At 38.2% G+C, this 18,421-nt stretch overlaps 1 long non-coding RNA gene across 1 annotated transcript; it reads left to right on the top strand.

The window, feature by feature from the left end:
* Positions 1-9,983: 9,983 nt before the first annotated feature.
* On the top strand, positions 9,984-11,460 carry LOC117288816. Its single transcript, XR_004518915.1, has 3 exons — positions 9,984-10,346; positions 10,870-10,957; positions 11,373-11,460. It is a non-coding gene; the product is annotated as an uncharacterized LOC117288816 (long non-coding RNA).
* The last annotated feature ends 6,961 nt before the right edge of the window (positions 11,461-18,421 follow it).

Below are 18,421 nucleotides of genomic sequence, written 5' to 3'. Positions count from 1 at the left end.
TTTATCTATACACACGGCAGCGTAGTCGAAAATTGATCGGGTTTGTGGGGTCGTGCTATTGTTTTCTAGTATTCCCTTTTCCAAAGAATTCCTCTGTGGAGTCCAAGTTGCAAAAAACAAACGTGGGATCCATTGTTTCATTGTGTTATAACCCAACAATGGCCATTCCAAACCCGAAGACTCAAACAAAGTGGCTTGTTGTATTTTACCTTTCGAAATCACGAATAAATAGAAGCTGCTGATTGAATCCCAAATAGTCCGTATTCCTGTGCAACCTCTGGGGAAATAATAAACATACACAATGAAGGGTCTACTTTTCCTCCTCTTACCAGTTTTCACGGTATTAGGCTTTTTTCTCTGAATTGGAAAAAAAATAATGCCTTTTTCTCTGAATTGGAAAAAAAATAATGATGCGATATATCAACCGATGCCCTAATTATCTTCATTTGTTTATATTAAGTATGTAAACATAAATTAAAACTTGATGGACATTGAAATGTTCACACCACACACCGATCTTCAATGACTTCAACTGGTCCCATTTGTTTTGAGTTTTTCCTGTTTTCAAGGCAAACGAGAAAGAATGGTTTCCCGGTGAAGCCATACGTGGAAGAAATATCTGCAGTGACTGCAAGTGTTCTGTGAGACTCTGTGTATGACTCTATAGCCAGCAGTTGTCTTCATTTTATTCACAATATTTTTTATGACATTTTAAAAATTACCACGGTAAAAAAAATTTTTTTAATCGAAATTAAATAAAAAGTGTGAATAATTATTGGCTTTTAAATTTGATTTTTATATATTTTTAATAAAAAGAATTCCTTACTATTTATAATAAAGCGTAAAAATAAAAAGCGATAGTTGAATCACCAAGCTGATGTTAAAATTGTAATATTTATAATAGTATTGATACGAGGGTTTAAAAGTAATCTCAAAAAATATTAGAACAAAATATAAGGCACATGGCTTCTTTAGGCCTCTGTATTTTTGTTCTGAATGCTCAGCAGAATGTTCAGTCACATAATTTGATCATCGTGAATTGTGGATTGAAATAGTGTTTGATGAACAATTTTCGGTTGGCAATTTTTTTTATATGGCCTTAACATAATGACATATTTTTGTACCTTGTAGAAATGTCTAAAATACCAAACTTTTTTTTTGCATTTACAAGTACAAATAACTAGTGGAGCCTTACGTGTTTCTAATGTTTGGTCAAGGGAGAGGAGACTCTTTGCTTGGCAAATAAAACCAACATTTTTGTATCTAGGGACTGTTTACATCGCACACAGAGAGGTAAAAGATTTGCCACGATTTTAGGGACACCTTGAAAACAGGACCCCCTACGATATACCACGTTCGGCCCTGGGCCTTTGATTGTGTTGGAATAACATCCCTTCCTATATACTCCGTCAATATATAAGCCTACCGTTAAATTAATCGTTCATCGAAGAGTAACTCCATTTCAATCGTCTAGCGTCCAATAACTGTACCATCCCAATATCTAGTAACAAAAGAATCATCAAATTAGGTAATCCCGTTTAAGTAGCAAAGGACATTTTCCGTTTGTTATATTATTTTGTGTGCACTTTAAGGCCCTGTCACACCGTGGGGAAATGTTGGCGAATACGCTTGCGTACGTCAAACAAGTTATGGGTATGTTTTGTATAAGTTAAGAGCACCCTGAAACACGCTGATATACGTCATTGTCAGGCGAGGTCGTCGAGAAATTGTGTGCATGCACAAACATTATTGACGTATGCCAGCGTGTGGCTCACATAAGTTCCGCATAGTTACGCACACGATCGTTGACACACGTTCACGTTAATTCCTAAGTCGACATACGTCTAGCGTACCCAAAACTTATTTCTAACCTCTGAGTAACGTGCTTTGAACTTATGTCGAACATAATTGACGTGTTCCGGACGACCACAGAACTTACTGAACGTGTTTCTAACGAACAGCTACCGTACAATGGCGTATTGGCAGCGGTTATGGGAATTGGTATATACAAATTGGGTTCACAGGCGGATAACTACGATGTCAGGTGCAGTTATTATTTCAATCGTTGAGAAGCACCCTCTTTGTGGCTTCTACATGTGATCGTCAGCAATACGCTGCCGCGCGCAATGCAGTACTTTTAGACTATCGTGGAACATGAGTTGTGAACGCCGGCAACACGCTAAGCATTCGTTATGGAAACATTCTATGTAAGTTACTAAATACGGTACGCATACGTCGACCTCGTTATGAATACGCTTTGTATACGCTCAAAATTGAACCATCGATAGTTCAGCGTTCGCCAACGTTTTAGAGACATACGTTGGCATACGCTGACTAAAATGTCAAGGTGTTACAGGGCCTTTAAATGTGATAATCGACTGCAAAACACGCGGCTTCAGTTTTACTAATTTATCTTGTTAAGGGGGACGGGTGGTTTTGAAATAATGTTCACTCATAAATACCTCAGACAGTTTCCGTATTCCTGTTGGTGGAGAGCGCGTCACGTGGGTGTGTATAAACCTTTGTTTATGACCGGTAAAAAGTGTTAATGCATTCCCTTATAAGGAGTTGTTTACCCGAGGGCGCGGCGGAGGGTTTTACCATTTCATAGTTGGAGGGGTGTTGTGTTGAAAGAAATTATTTAACAATTATAATTTTTGCATTTATTTTACTTTTTGACCAAAAAGTGATGATGTTTTTGACCGAAATAGTATTTATGAACGGGAATCAAAGTGTTTTGAATCGGTTTTCAACTAGTGGTTGAACCCGCCGAGGCCTGGTTCTTTATAATTTATCTCGACTTCGTCTCGGTAAATTATCAAGAAACAGGCCTCGTTGGGATTAAACCACTAGTTGAAAACCTCTTCCCACACATTGATTCCCTTACTAATATAGCATTCCAGTTGAAAAACATTCTTACTTTGTTTTGGTGTAGGATTTTAACAAAATAGGGTTTTGAACACATGGGAGCTTCAAATAACGTTTTCTATAATTTACATATTAAACACTTTATTACAAACACGCGACTTCAAAGAGTAATCGAAAGGAACTTTTAAAGGGACATGCGTAAATACAAATTGTGAGAAAAAAAAGTACGTGCGAACGAAAAAAACGCACGCGAATGAAAAAGAAAGAGACGTAAGAACATGTTTGATGTGTAAAGATTGACCACCGATTTACAGTATCGATCAAACTGCCATATAGAGAATGGTGGCGACGTTAAAATTGGACTAATATTTCACTAAATTCAATATAAGTATGAATATACTTTGGTATGATGCCTGCATCTCCGAAAAGTGGCACAAGTTGCAAGACGCCCAAAATAAATGAGTGACACGCTCTCCTCACAAACTTCTCCCATGCAACAGTCGAACCAGCCAGCATCGAAGTTGTGACGTCATTCGATTTGAATAATCTACTCTTCAAGGTTGGTGCGCATCATCTTTAATATTAAGAAATGACGCATGTTAACTATTATCTCGCAAAAAATACCTTGTAAAAATAAGATCGAGTGTATGATTTATGATAGCATTATGGCTGCAGTTACACTTTGTTTACAAAAACAGTAAATTTGCTATCATCGTTGGTACGTTTTACATGCATGTGTAGCCAAGAGCTTAGCAGGTTTTCCTTATAAATGATATTAAACGCCATGCAGTGGAATGGGTAATACAAATAATATGTAATATAAAAATTATTGGGAGAAGTGCACTGTCTCCGTTATCACTTGACACTATTGGTAATAATCAAAGACCAGTCTTCTCACTTGGTGTAGCTCAACATATGCATAAAATAACAAACCTGTGAACATTTGAGCTCAATCAGTCGTCGAAGTTGCAAGATAAAAATGAAAGAAAAAACACCCTTGTCACACAAAATCACATTTTGAGGTCTCGAAATCAAATTCGTGGACAATTTTGGGCCCAAAAGGTAGTGGACACTTTTGGTAATTACTCAAAATATTTATTAGCATAAAACCTTACTTGGTCACGAGGTATAAAACATTGTTGCTCTGAGTCCCTCTGAAGTAACGTAGTATTCCAGAAAGAAGTGACTTTCCACGAATTTTATTTCGAGACATGAATTAGAATTTGAGGGCTCGAAATCAAGCATCTGGTGAAAGCACACAACTTCGTGTGTTTTTTTCTTTCATTATTATCTCGCATTAATTTCCACTTTTTTTTAAGCATATGATGAGATACATTAACTGAGAAGACTGCATGGTCTAATTACCAATAGCGTCCAGGGTCATTATACACCCATTGTGTATAACAACAAAAAATCACCAATTTAATATGATTTACGAAGGGCCTTTCTTTTACGGTTTGTACTAATGTCTTTGCACTTAAAATTTAAAACTCTGGAGAATTGGTACTGTGTACATTTTATAAGTTAGTGCAACGGATCAGTTTAAATTTAAAAAAAATTCTTCGGACTTGACTGTTATCTGGATCAAACAGTCGTCTACAAAAACCCGAACGTCGATCAATATCATCTCCGAAGAGTCGGATATGAATACTGCCAATGATGTACACGACCATTAAAGGCAGTGGACACTATTGGTAATTGTTAAAGACTAGCCTTCACAGTTGGTGTATCTCAACATATGCATAAAATAACAAACCTGTGAAAATTTGAGGTCAATCGGTCATCGAACTTGCGAGATAATAATGAAGGAAAAAACAACATCGTCACACGAAGTTGTGTGGTTTTAGATGGTTGATTTCAAGACCTCACGTTCTAAATCTGAGGTCTCGAAATCAAATTTGTGGAAAATTACTTCTTTCTCGAAAACTATGGCACTTCAGAGGGAGCCGTTTCGCACAATGTTTTATACCATCAACCTCTTCCCATTACTCGTCACCAAGAAAGGTTTTATGCTAATAATTATTTTGAGTAATAACCAATAGTGTCCACTGCCACGGCAGTGGACTAATTACTCAAAACAATTATCAGCACAAAACTTTTCTTGGTGACGAGTAATGTGCGGAGGTTGATGGCATAACACATTGTGAGAAACGGCTCCCTCTGAAGTGACATAGTTTTCGAGAAAGAAATAATTTTCCACGAATTTGATTTTGAGACTTCATATTTAGAACTTGAGGTCTCGAAATCAACCATCTAAACGCACACAACTTCGTATGACAAGGGTGTTTTTTTCTTTCATTATTATCTCGCAACTTCGATGACCGATTTAGCTCAAATTTTCACAGGTTAGTTATTTTATGCATATTGTGTTGAGATACACCAACTGTGAAGGCTAGCCTTTGACAATTACCAATAGTGTCCACTGCCTTTAAAAAGAACGTAGCCAGAAAATACCCCAATATCTTTATAATAAGATTATCATGCAGCACGCACGTGCTCATAATTATTCTTCCTCCGACTCAAACTGACGTTGCCGCGTTTTTTAAAGGCACTTATGTAATTCATGACCAGTATTCTCACTTGAGTGTATCCTATCATATGGATCGAATAAAAAGATGTGACAATTTTGACTCAATTGGTCATCGCGGTTGGAAGAGAATAATAAACGGGAAAAACACCCTAACTGTTGCACCAAAGAATGTGTGTTCGTGCTTTCAGGTGCATGAAAGTAATTAATTATTTGAGTGAGAAATTACCTAAAAAACTATTTTTACTTCAGAGGGAACCGTTTTTCACAATGTTTTATACTATCAACAGCTCTTCGCTGTTCGTTACCAAGTTAGATGTAATACACTATTAAAGACAGAATCCCTTCAGGGGAAGGTGCACATTTGGTAATTGTCAAAGCCCAGTCTTCTCACTTAGTGTTTCACAACATGAGCATAAAATAACAAGCCTGTGAAAATTTGAGCTGAATTGGTCATCGAAGTTGCAAGAAAATTATGAGGGAAAAAATACCCTTGTTTGACGAATTTGTGTGCTTTCAGAAAGGAATAAAAGACTTCTAGCTAGAAGTCTTTTATTATAGTGAGAAATTACCTCTTGTTAAAAATCTACGCTACTTCAGAGGGAGCCGATTCTCACAATGTTTTTTATCAACAGCTCTCCATTGGTCGTTACCAAGTCGTTTTCAAGTTAATATTTGTTTTGAGTAATTACCAAACGTGAACCTTCCCTTTAAAGAAAGCAGTATGTAGGTAAAAGCTCTTGCAATATCTCTTTTTCTACATTTCAGCATCGCGACAATAGGCAGGGGAAAAAATGCTTAGAAAATAACGATTCGATTCTTAAGTAGAATGATTTGCATATAATTACAGGAACAATGTGGCTAAGCATTGAAATCCCTATTGCGACCCACATAACTCCAGCCGTTTTGGTTTCTACGCTGTGTGGGGCACCCTGTATTGCAATAAAGAATTTGTGCACGGTTTTCAAAGCGCTATACTTGAGTGAACAAGACCGCATGGCTTGCACTACTGGACAACAACCGGACCACGACAGACTGGACGCTGCGCTTCTCTGGCCAGGACGGGATTTGGACCCCGCCTTTTTGATGCACTTAACTGGCTAAATTTTAAAAGAAAAACCTTCTGAAATTCAGACTTTCATGTTCAGAAAGAAGTATCTTTTACTGCTGAAAAACATATAAAACAAAATTCACTGTTTGAGCCTTTGTGTAGTAAGCCATGTGGAAAACTTCTGTGTTGAGCTCACGGGGCTGAGAAAGAGAGCACTCCGGTGAATTACAGTAGACTGCAATGTCTTAAAAAACCAGAGACTAACTTGATGTCGACCACAGCTCATATTTTCCAGCAACTTTTTCTTTAATAGCAATTTGCTGGGGAAATGTTAGAGAAAACTACAGAGAAAATGCCTCCTATATTTAAACCCCATGAACTTGAACTGTAGGGGTTGTTTTCTCCGAGAGCTTTCAACGGCGAGAGACGGCGATGGTCAACTACGGAGCCCCTAAAAAGGCACAGGTAAAAATTATGATGAGATGACAATTAGAACTAATTGTTTGGTAACTTTTCCGTAATCTGCCACCACTTTTTCATTATTTATGAAATAAATTAATATCTTGTTAACTCAAATTAGATAATTATTTTTGGTAAAGATGAGTGGAAATGTGGTGGCAGGATACGAAAATATCTTTCGATTTTTGCTAGTTGAATTTCTGAGATATATAACACTCATCTGTGGTGTATGGGAAAACAAAACAAAACTAAATTAGTATTCTTTACCCCCGCTTTAAATTTAAAATAATTATTATGATCAGTTGTTATTTCGAGGGATTAAATTTTAGTTTGTTAAGGAATGAAATAATTTATTAACCTTTTCATTTTTATTGACCTGTTCTTTTAGGTGTTCTAAAGACAACTACCTTATGCTGACTACCTGGTGTGGACCTAGACGAGGGAACCAGCGATTTGTGAGGCATTGGGGTATACAAGCAGGCGGTGACTAGCTGGTGAACAGCTCCCGCACGAGGCAGTCTATGGATTGTGTGTTTGTTGTCTGTGGAAGTCACCAATGGACCAAGGTAGGGGCAAATTGCTGTATCCGACCTGCCACTTTTCAATCAAAATCCTTTAAAAAACTTGTACCCCAAAACAATTTTTGTTCGAAAACAAATAATAAAAAATCGCAAACCTTTACTCCCCAAAAAATTATCCAGCAACTGGCTGCAAACGCAATTATTGTTGACCTTTCAAACAATTAATTGAAGTAATTTTTCCGTTAATATCCTTTAGTAATACATTATTTAAAAAGAAACTCCTTTAAAAGAAACTTTGTTACAAAAAAACCCAAACCTTTCTAACAATCAAGTAAAGTGTGAATATTGACCAAACGAAATAAAAGGCGGTCGGATACCCCAAGTTTGTCTAAAAAGGAGACAAGACAGAGAAATGTGGGGAAGACTGCAAAAGGTAGAAGGAGATCTAACCCGTTTTCTTGCAGAGTCCCACCCCTGTTGTAACTCCCATGCCCACTACAAGATGTTCCAGACACTTGTTGATGTTGTCCCTAAAATACTTTCAAGATGATGTCACAATGTCCAAGGCTTTTTTCTTGAAGTGCGTATTGGTCGAAGCCAATGATGCTTTTATAATTAGAAGACTAGTCTTACTGGATATTTCTGTCGGAGTTGAAACTTCAAGTCGCCAGTTGTCATAATTAAGATTCATTGTCATGATTTTTGTTTAATTATCGTATTATTTTTATAAGTTCCAAATACCATATAATTTGTTATCTTTTATTTTATTTTAAATAGTTTAGTAAACTAAAGCAAAAATATTTTGGGGGGATTCCTGCATTAAAACAAAATTTCCTCACAACATTATTTTATTCTGCTTTAGTGCGCTTTGTACTCTTAGCAAACCAAACCTTCTGAAGTAATCTCATAAACAAAAACTACTCTAGCAATATATCTGTCCACTCTGCATTAAGCATTAATGTGATGATCAATGTTTGAATTGAGAGTAGTAAATAACTAATTTAGATTTGCTAAATTAATATTTACAAACTCGTTTCAGCATTTCATCATGTTGACACCAAGTTTCTTACATAATAGTAACTGAAAATGGTAAAAAAAAAAAAAAAAAAAAAAAAAAATTAGAATAATAATAATTATAATATTCTGCATTCATTTGATGGTCAATGTTTGATTGTCGAGTTGTAAATAAATACTTTAGATTTGTTAAATTATTATTTACATATTCGTTTCAACTTTACATCAAATTCTGAATAATGACACAAAGTCCCTTATATTTTTACTTAGAAGACAACCGAAAACAAAATTGTAAAATAAAATAAATTAAAACAAATAACATAATGTAGTAGCAAACATGCAGTTTTGCAATAATTTGCAAATCTGTTTTGGTTAGGAAAAACTCCACAAACCACTATTCTATTTAGTAGGGCTGTTACATACACGCAAAGAAAGAAAGACAAAAAATGGGGAAAAAAATGAAAGGGGACCAAGAAAAAAGATGTGACTTCTCCTTGATGAAGCAGTCTACCATGGAGAAGATGACCCCAACCATGCCTAGGTATGTATGGGTGGTAAGCTAGTGTTGGCCTAGGCAGTACTATAGTGTTGGCCTAGACAGTACTAGTGTTGGCCTAGACAGTACTAGTGTTGGCCTAGACAGTACTAGTGTTGGCCTAGACAGTACTAGTGTTGGCCTAGACAGTACTAGTGTTGGCCTAGACAGTAAGACAGTGTTGGCCTAGACAGTACTAGTGTTGGCCTAGACAGTACTAGTGTTGGCCTAGACAGTACTAGTGTTGGCCTAGACAGTACTAGTGTTGGCCTAGACAGTACTAGTGTTGGCCTAGACAGTACTAGGGTTGGCCTAGACAGTACTAGGGTTGGCCTAGACAGTACTAGGGTTGGCCTAGACAGTACTAGGGTTGGCCTAGACAGTACTAGGGTTGGCCTAGACAGTACTAGGGTTGGCCTAGACAGTACTAGGGTTGGCCTAGACAGTACTAGGGTTGGCCTAGACAGTACTAGTGTTGGCCTAGACAGTACTAGTGTTGGCCTAGACAGTACTAGTGTTGGCCTAGACAGTACTAGTGTTGGCCTAGACAGTACTAGTGATGGCCTAGACAGTACTAGTGTTGGCCTAGAGAGTACTACCTAGTGTTGGCCTAGAGAGTACTAGTGTTGGCCTAGACAGTAAGACAGTGTTGGCCTAGAGATAACACAAACTTTCCACCCCTTCAAGCAGGCTCACTGCCCAAGACGCAAGTCTGGATTCCAGACGATGATGGGTCTCCCTTTGATGTGGTGAACCGAGGTCGGAAGATGTCAAGGACAAAATCAGGGCCCAATTTCGAAGAGCTGCTGAGCACAAAAAAAATTGCTTAGCATGAAATGTCTTATTTTGATAAAAACAGGATTACCAACCAAATTTCTATTCGTTGCATGTTTCTTGTTTATTCAGCTGTTGTTTGCTTATCCTGAGTATCACATGGAAATTTGGTTGGTAGTCTTGTTTTTATCAAGGAAGAAATTTCACGCTTAGCAAAGTTGTGTGCTTAGCAGCTCTATGAAATTGGGCCCTGGTCAAAGTCCGGGTAAGAAAACTAACTCTTCCCTGCACAGCCTTTAAACATAATATGTTTAAAAGCCTGTGCAGGGAAGATTATCATGGTAACTGTATGGTATCAGACCAAACTCGTCACTTAAACTCATTTTACGAAATAAATGCTAATCTTGTTAGATTTAAGTTTTCTTTCAATATGCAGATTATGGTTTCTTCTGGACACGATGAGCTGGTCTAACTGCCAACATCTTCAGCTAAAGGTGGTCTACCAGCAAGGTCATGGCAATGAAGGAATGAACATGAGCAGATGACCACATCTTTGATGTCTCTGATGTGTGACCTAAGGTCAGCGAGGTCAACAAGGTCAGGTGTTTGCAGCAAATAATTAAAAAACTGGGCCAAATTTCATACAGCCTGTAAGCACACAAAAAGTGCTCAGCACAGAAAAATAATGCTTATAGCAAAAACTGGGTACCAGCCAGTTTTGCTGAGCAAAGAAATTTGCCAACTAGATGGTTCTGCTAAACCACTAATGGTACCCTTTCCAGATTTTCAGAAAATCATCAAGAAATGCAAATTTATTTTTGAATACCTCACAGGAATCTCTCAACTGTTTTATTCATTAAATGGAGTCGGTCTCCTGCGATCGGTTACAACCAGTAGAAATTATTATCATTTTAACATTTGCCATTCAACAACGTCACTTATACAAGCAACCAACCAATGCACAAGCAAACATCTCAATGTGGAGACAAAATTATTATTTGTGTTTCTGCAAATAAGAAAAATAGGCAAATTTTTTGAAACGATATTCACCTTGTCTTGCAACTATCAATGCAGAGTATTTGATGGTCATGTGTTTGTTTATTTGTCTTCTTTTCATCAGTCTTGTGCAGTGATGACTACAGCCTGAGCTGTGGCGAGGTGCATCGGCGGAGGAGGCAGATAGGAGAAAGTCAACAACAGACTGCATGGTAACTTTGAAATAATTTGTTGCCCAATGTTCTTTCAAGATCATCTCATTGGTAACGAGATTTTTAAGTTAAAGGAGCCCACAAACAATCGCTTCTGGAGGCTTTGAAATTACAAGCTTTTGAAATAATATAAATTTGTTCTTCTGTCTAATTTCCCGATTTCGATGAAGAAGATTCTTCGTTGAAATTGGAGTTCTCGTTTTTAACAGAAGAAACAATTTAAGAAACAAACAAACAAGAAATCACTGATCTGTAAATTCTGCGTGTGCCTGGATGCCAATGAAGGTTTTTTTTTATCTGAGTTGGTAGCCATTTTCGCTCATGACTCTTCCTCCAGAGAATTTATCCAAGTATTTAGACACAATTTTTAAAGAGCAATTTTTGTGATTCAAACTTCATTAACTCTCTCCCACAGATTATTCACCAAAGGTCAACTGTACAAGATGTGCTCAGCTGGACCATGATGGCGCCCTACTTACTGTAAGATGATACTCGAGGAGAAGACTACCCCCCCCCCCCCCTTGGGTCATGTCACGTGAGGCAATCAGTTCAAGGCAATTTAAAAGAAGATAATGCAGTTACATTTGACTGTCCAAATAACTTTGTTGAAAACCGTATAAAACATTGAGAAATAACTAGTGTGCTGCCAAACTGGCCATAGACCTTTTCGCAAATACCAATGCGCAAGCGCAGACTGTTGAATGAGGTGCATTGTGGGATATATATGGATCAAACTTGGATACCAGCTAGACCACAATGCACCTAATTCCAAGCTTTACGCGCGCGCCCCAGTATTTGCGAAAAGGTCTATAGCATACACTGCAGTTGGTTGTCTCCATGTTGCCTGTAAGGGTTGCCTATAAAAGTTGCCTGTAGAAGTTGCCTCGTGTGACAATGCCCTCGTAGACTCGGCTTTGGGCTCTGTTTCTGGCTTAAGGCTTCATTTTGATGTTCAAACAACATGGCCAAATTACACGCTGCTCCAAAATTTACAACAAAGCCCATACTGGTGTCCATAGCCCAAGAAGAGGTTTGGAAAAGGCCATTAGTTTAATATTTTCTTCATAATGGCACTGGACACTAGCGGTCATTACTTAAAACAATTGGTTAGCACAAAAACTTATTTAACAGGTAATGGGGAGAAGTTGATAGTATCAAGCATTAATTTTGGGAAATAGCTCCATTTGAAAAAAATTGAGAAAGAGGCAATTTGTCACTCAAATAATAAAATACTTTAGCTGAAGTATTTTATTCAAATGCATCTGAGAGCAAACAAAGTAATGCAACAAGGGTGTTTTTGACCTTTAAATGATCTTTTGCAAGTTGAGCCCAAATGCATATGTTGGGATACACCAAGTGAGAATACCGGTCTCTGACAATTATCAAACGTGTCCATTGTCTTTCTGAAAGTTTGTATATACTCAGCGCCTTGAGTACCTTGTTTGGTAGATACGTGCGCTATATAAGACTTCGATATTATTATTATGTTCCCTGTTTCCAATGTTTTAATTAATATTAACATTCATTGCGTATGGCACCAGCCTATTATTTCGTCCAGCCTCAGTTTGGCTACAAAGAGTATCAAGATGACCACACCGTGATAAAGGTCTATAGATAATGCACCAAAGCTCCATCAGCTTTTGACCTCGAGCAGAGTGCGCCATATTGAAACGATGTCATGTGCATTGTATAAACAAATCAATTTCAGCAAATTTCTATGTTCAAATTGTGCGTGGTTTTCTTATATTTATAGGTTTTTAAATGTGACAATAAAAAATGAGTTTGATATTCTTCAGTGAAATTGTTGAAATAGTTTATTATGATGTCAATTAATTGTAATGTTAAAAGCACTGGACACTATGGTAATTACTCAAAATAATTGTTAACTTAAAAACTTTTTGGGTAAATTACTTATAAAAGACTTCAGCTGAGGTCTTTTATTATGCATCTGAAAGCACACAAAGTAATGCAACAAAGTTTTTCTTTCTTTTATTATTCTCTTGCAAATTCGATGACAAATTGAGGGTTCTTTGACAATAACCAAAGGTGTTCCAGTGCCCTTTAACAATGTTTTTGTAAAATTAGACACGGTAATAACATAAATATAAATGGACAATGTATTGACCATTTGTACTGACGTCACAACTGGCCGATACCTGTCACCAGTCTGCTTTTTTGGGGGGAGGGGGAGGGGACAAGATTCATGTAAAAATTTGTGAGCTTTTAAACGCATTCATGTCGCCGTACATGCAAACCACACAGTTACTATCGTTGGAGAAACTTACTCCAAAATGGCGCAAACCAAATCAATGTGATATGACGTCAGGGCCCAATTTCATAAAGCTGTTCAGCAGAAAATACTACTTGAAAAATGATTTTGCTAAGCAAAAATTTAGTTGGGGCACTAACCACAACATGGCAACCGTAATGCATGTTTGGCTGGTAACCTGTTTCTGCTAAGCAATACTTTTCTGTGCTTATCAAATTTGTGTGCTTACATGCTTTAATGAAATTGGTCCCAGATAATAAGAACAAGTTATCAATCACTTTGCTTTGTACTTAAAGTCACCTGGTATCGCAACTGCCGTGCATAATTAGACACAATGAACAAAATGGTTTACCAAACTTTAATTTGAAGCTCGTTAATATAAAGTAGGCCCAGGTACACACAAACAAAATTTCCATCCCACAATTTTAAGAGAAATCATCAAGGCCTATTATTGCACTTTGGTTGGGTTGGTTTAGCTGCACTATAACGCACGGGGGAGGGGGGGGGTGTAGAACTTTCAGACCTCCAGCCTGTGAACTTCACGGATTGGATGAGAGTTATGATTATCGCAACTGCCGTGCATAATGAACAAAGTGGTTTCACCCAACTTTTAGTTTGAAGCTTATTATTTAAGTAGACACGGAACAATTTTCCACCCGAAAAACTATCAAAATGCTAAGAGAGACCATGCAGGCCTACTACTTTTGCACTTTGGTTGGGTGTGTTTAGCTGCACTATAACGGCCCTGTGTGTTTGTGTGGGGGGGGGGGGGTAGAATTTTCAGACCTCCAGTCTGTGAACTTCACGGGGTGCAAATTGGGCGGTTAATGAGTATTGCATAACTAAATACACAGAGAAAACCGTCCGGCTGAAAATGCATCAAATAAAGTATCAATTAATGAAACACAACCCCGACGGCTTATACTAAAAAAAACATACTGACCACAAGATTTGAATTCCACGTACGAAAACCTTGTGCTTCTATTTCTATATGATTAACATGATATTTTTTTTTAATAAAACTGGGCCGAAAAAATCTACAAGATTAGCCGTGTCTATAGTGATGGTTGTGGAGAAGCGAATGGTTATATTATGCATCGCCCTTGTTATTTAACGAATTCGTGACCCTATTGTACAGTTCGCTGTGACAGGTCACAGTTCTTTTCTATTAGAAACAATATTATGACTTCCTTTGTTTCGAAGCACCAATGATCCTTATTATGCGAGATAGGAATCATCCATGAAGTTGTACAGGTCTTTATCATTGCTTTATCTGTCTTTAGCTTCTTTAGAGAGCCACATTTATTTTATCTTCGTGGCCCCCGGGGCTGGATGATCCTTTTTCGATATATTGCCAGCCTTAGTACTGTATGTGTGGAAACGGTCTAAGTTGATGGCGAAATTTGGCAAGGTGTTATTTTGAGTACATATTTGAAGTCATGATGGTAAAGAGTGAACCTGGACGTAACGTAAACGTTTTAGGCGCCTTGTCAAAACCTCCAAGCTGTTCCATTCCGCGTGCATTCTGCGGGAGTCCGCGGATTTTTGTAACAAAAGAACCCGTAGCAACCGGGCATGTCCACGGCCACGACGGCTCATTTACATGTCAATAAACATGAATATTCCGGGGGCTCCGCGGAGCGACCGGTCGGCCATTGTAAGGTCCAGCTTATGAGCTGACCGGCGGAACCGCGGAGGAACGTAGGTGGTTAACAATGGTTTTACCTTAATTTGCAGATTAAAAAGCAAAGCGAGGGTGGATGTGTAACTAAAATCCATTTCCTCCAATGTGTGATTTTTAAGACTTGGTTGGGCCTACATTGAATTTTAAAAATGGTTGTCTTTATTCCCGGATTCGACAAAAGTTCCAGGCTACGTGCAAACTCCGTTGTAAGCTAACCCTCTAGTCACTGCACCGCCCGAGTTTCTGAAAACCAATTTTTCAAGATTCTTGCAGTAAACAACTGGAATCGTAGTTCAATTTTTAAAAGATAGCTTAATATTTATGCACATTTTTTTACCCTTTTGGTAATGATTGTATAAAAGTACAAGCTCCCATTGGGAACAATAATCGGCTCCCGAGTATTTTTTTTGTAAGGATAAAAGGGACACAATAGCTTTTCAAGGCTTTTATCTGGCTCAATGCTCATACTAATTAAATGCGAAGGCGTTAGTTTTCGACAATATCATCATTAATGATGAATAAATACAGTTTCCGTTGTGTTTACTAATTTGTATGAGCTAAATTATTTCATCGAAGCGAATTTACATATAGCGCGTAACGAATGTTTTCATTGGTCGATTTTGCCCTACTGCCAGAGCAGCATATTGTGTTCAACATAATGGAAGAAAACGTTAAGTATTCGCGGCGGCGGTGATTTCTTATTAATTTAGCATCGTTTTTTTTGGCGGGAAAATCGATTAAATGTGAATGGTTTCAAGTTAAAAATCGATATTTTTGTATCAAGCATAAATGTTGCAAATTATGCTTCGCAAATTGGATCGCAACATTTGCGATGCACTTTTTACAATTGCATAGCAAATCATCAAAATTGCATCACAAATTGCGATGTGATACAGGCGAAATCGTTCCCTGATTATCACAAGCGCTGGATGGTGTAATTGTCTTGTCGGTGCGGCCTGTCCGCTTCCAGGAGGATGTTATTCATGAGTAGAAAATGTATTGTTCTGGAAGAGCAGGGCCGGTCCGCGTCCAAGCCGCTGATATTTATGACCTGAAAATACAACTTGTTTATTCATGAGACTTATTGTTATACAAACAATAGCGCCCGGCAAGGATAGCTCATTAACTTCGCCGCGCTTCAACGCACATCGCCGTTCTTCCGCAGACTGTCCGAGGTCCTTAGCAACGGCGGTATTTGCTGTCCAGTCCGCAGACTGTCAGCGGAGGAACGCCCGGGAGGTTTTGACAAGGCGCCTTAATAAAATTATTCACAAAATTTGCATGGAGAAAGTGAATAATTAACTTAAAACGTTTACTTCACGCTAGATTTCTGCAAACTACTTGCACCCCATGACTAGAACTACGTTCCCTAAATATCACTTTGCCAAATTTCAACCCATAATTTTCAAATGGAAACAGCTCTATGAGAGCCATGAATCTCAATGTGATTCCCTAATAAAGCTAAAGATGTCGAAGATATCTCAAGACAGCTGATGGGGGTCCCTGCTTGTGGAGTGGGTCACTTGGGAGGGACCTGAGGTGCATGCCGTCACCTCGAGTGCGATCGTTCGATTAGCTCTTGTCAGGGACTCACCCGGGTGAGCACCGCCGCAGGGTAGACCCAGGGAAGCTAAACGAACGCACCCTACAATAATATTATCGAAACCAATGTGGAAAGAAGTACACAGTAGCTTTGGTATACATACAGGTATGGAAAAAGGATATCACTTTTTATTCCCCTCAAAAATGAGGGGAATAAATTTTGTATATTGACAGAGGGGCCCCTGGTGATTAACCAACATTAGTTTTATTCATGTAGGCCTACTCCTAAATTTTATGTGTTGAGAGAGAGGCCTCTCTGTCGGTCACATTTTTAGCAATAGTCCCCCAAGTGGAAATTTCCTTTCAGATTTTGGTCAGATATCCCAAACTATACTGGCAGCATGGCCCAGTGTGGACTTTCTGATCGAGAGCGGTTTATTGTGAAATGCGTTATATAGGAAAGTAATAACAGATTGTTTTCAGTAAGTCCCCTTGTGTGCCTTTAACTACCATTGAAAAGACCACAGCCAGAAAAGAAAAAAAACAGATAACTCTAAGAAGCTACGAGTTCCTAATGATTCTTCGTCCAACTCAAACTGACATTGCCGCGTTTTTAAATAACTATGAAAACGAATCAAGGTCAGCTGCTATCTCAGGTAGCCGGCTACTACCGGTTAGACTCGACTCAAGACGCACCTTCGTAGCGTCCTCAGCCGTCTACATTATTGAATGCAGCTACATGTAGCTTTATTTCACCAATTTGTTAAACGCCCTCACTTGCCAGGAAAGTGCCAATCAGTTCTCCTGTGTTCGAGTCTAGTTACCGGCAGGCCTACGCTACTGCCCATGCTGCTGCCGCGTAGATTCTAGTCTTGAAGCAAGACGTTTCTCGTTTTCCTGTTGGTGAGTTGGCCGCGCCATGCGTGAAAGGAAAATAAGAAATGTCTCGCACCAAGACTATGGGTTTTAATTTTGGCGATGCAATGGTGATTTACTGCCAATAAACAAAAGCTAATAATATTATGTGTAACCTTTCTTATTCCTGTTAACATACAGACAAGAACCCAGTACATGTTGTTACTGAAATAAAAAATTCACAATTAAATTATTTTGTCATGATGATGTGCAATCGCTGTGCTGAATAATGTCCTAGGTGTACAAGGTTTAGTTCAACAAAACACGCATTCAAAGATGCAAACTACAGACAAACAAACAGTTGATTGTTACAAAAAAAGATTTATTCACTTCGAAAATGATGATCTTTAAAATGAAATGTAAAGACAGAACAAGTTTAGAAAAGCACTGTAGCTGTTAGTGGTTCCATGTTCACTTCTTCCTCAGACACAATACTTTTACTATAGACCTTTATCATGATACGGCCATGTTGATTCTCAACTCCAAGTAACCAAAAACGAGGCTGTGATGAAAAGTAGTCCGGTTCTTTTTTGAACCACAGATATTATCGTTCATTACTGTTACCGGATACAGGAAACATGACCAAGATGGTAAAGGTCAATTAACATCCTGGTTTGTCACAGGATAGCAATAGGGTGTTGGGTAAAATCATGGTTTACCACGATTTGTTATAAAACGAGCGCTTATACACTAAGCGCCAGTGGACAAAGTAAAGTCAACTCTCGTTATAAAAAGAACACTGGGACCGACCAAAATGATCTCTTCACCTAACCGGAGGTCGTTATACGAGGACAGCAAAACAAAGAAACACAAAGCAGAAATGAGATTCAGGACTTCAGAATGTACTCTTTATAAGCAGAACCTCTGTATAACAGGAAAGTTGTTAAACAGGAACATTGTTATAAAGAGGACAGCAAAACAAAGAAACACAAAGCAGAAATGAGATGCAGGACTTCAGAATGTACTCTTTATAAGCAGAACCTCTGTATAACAGGAAAGTTGTTAAACAGGAACATTGTTTATAAAGTTACAGCAAAACAAAGTAACGCAAAGC

Source organism: Asterias rubens, chromosome 4 (assembly GCF_902459465.1).
Source record: "Asterias rubens chromosome 4, eAstRub1.3, whole genome shotgun sequence".
NCBI classification, from domain to species: Eukaryota; Metazoa; Echinodermata; class Asteroidea; order Forcipulatida; family Asteriidae; genus Asterias; species Asterias rubens.
Note: the sequence above shows the minus strand (reverse complement) of the source record. Positions and strands in the feature narration are given on the sequence as shown.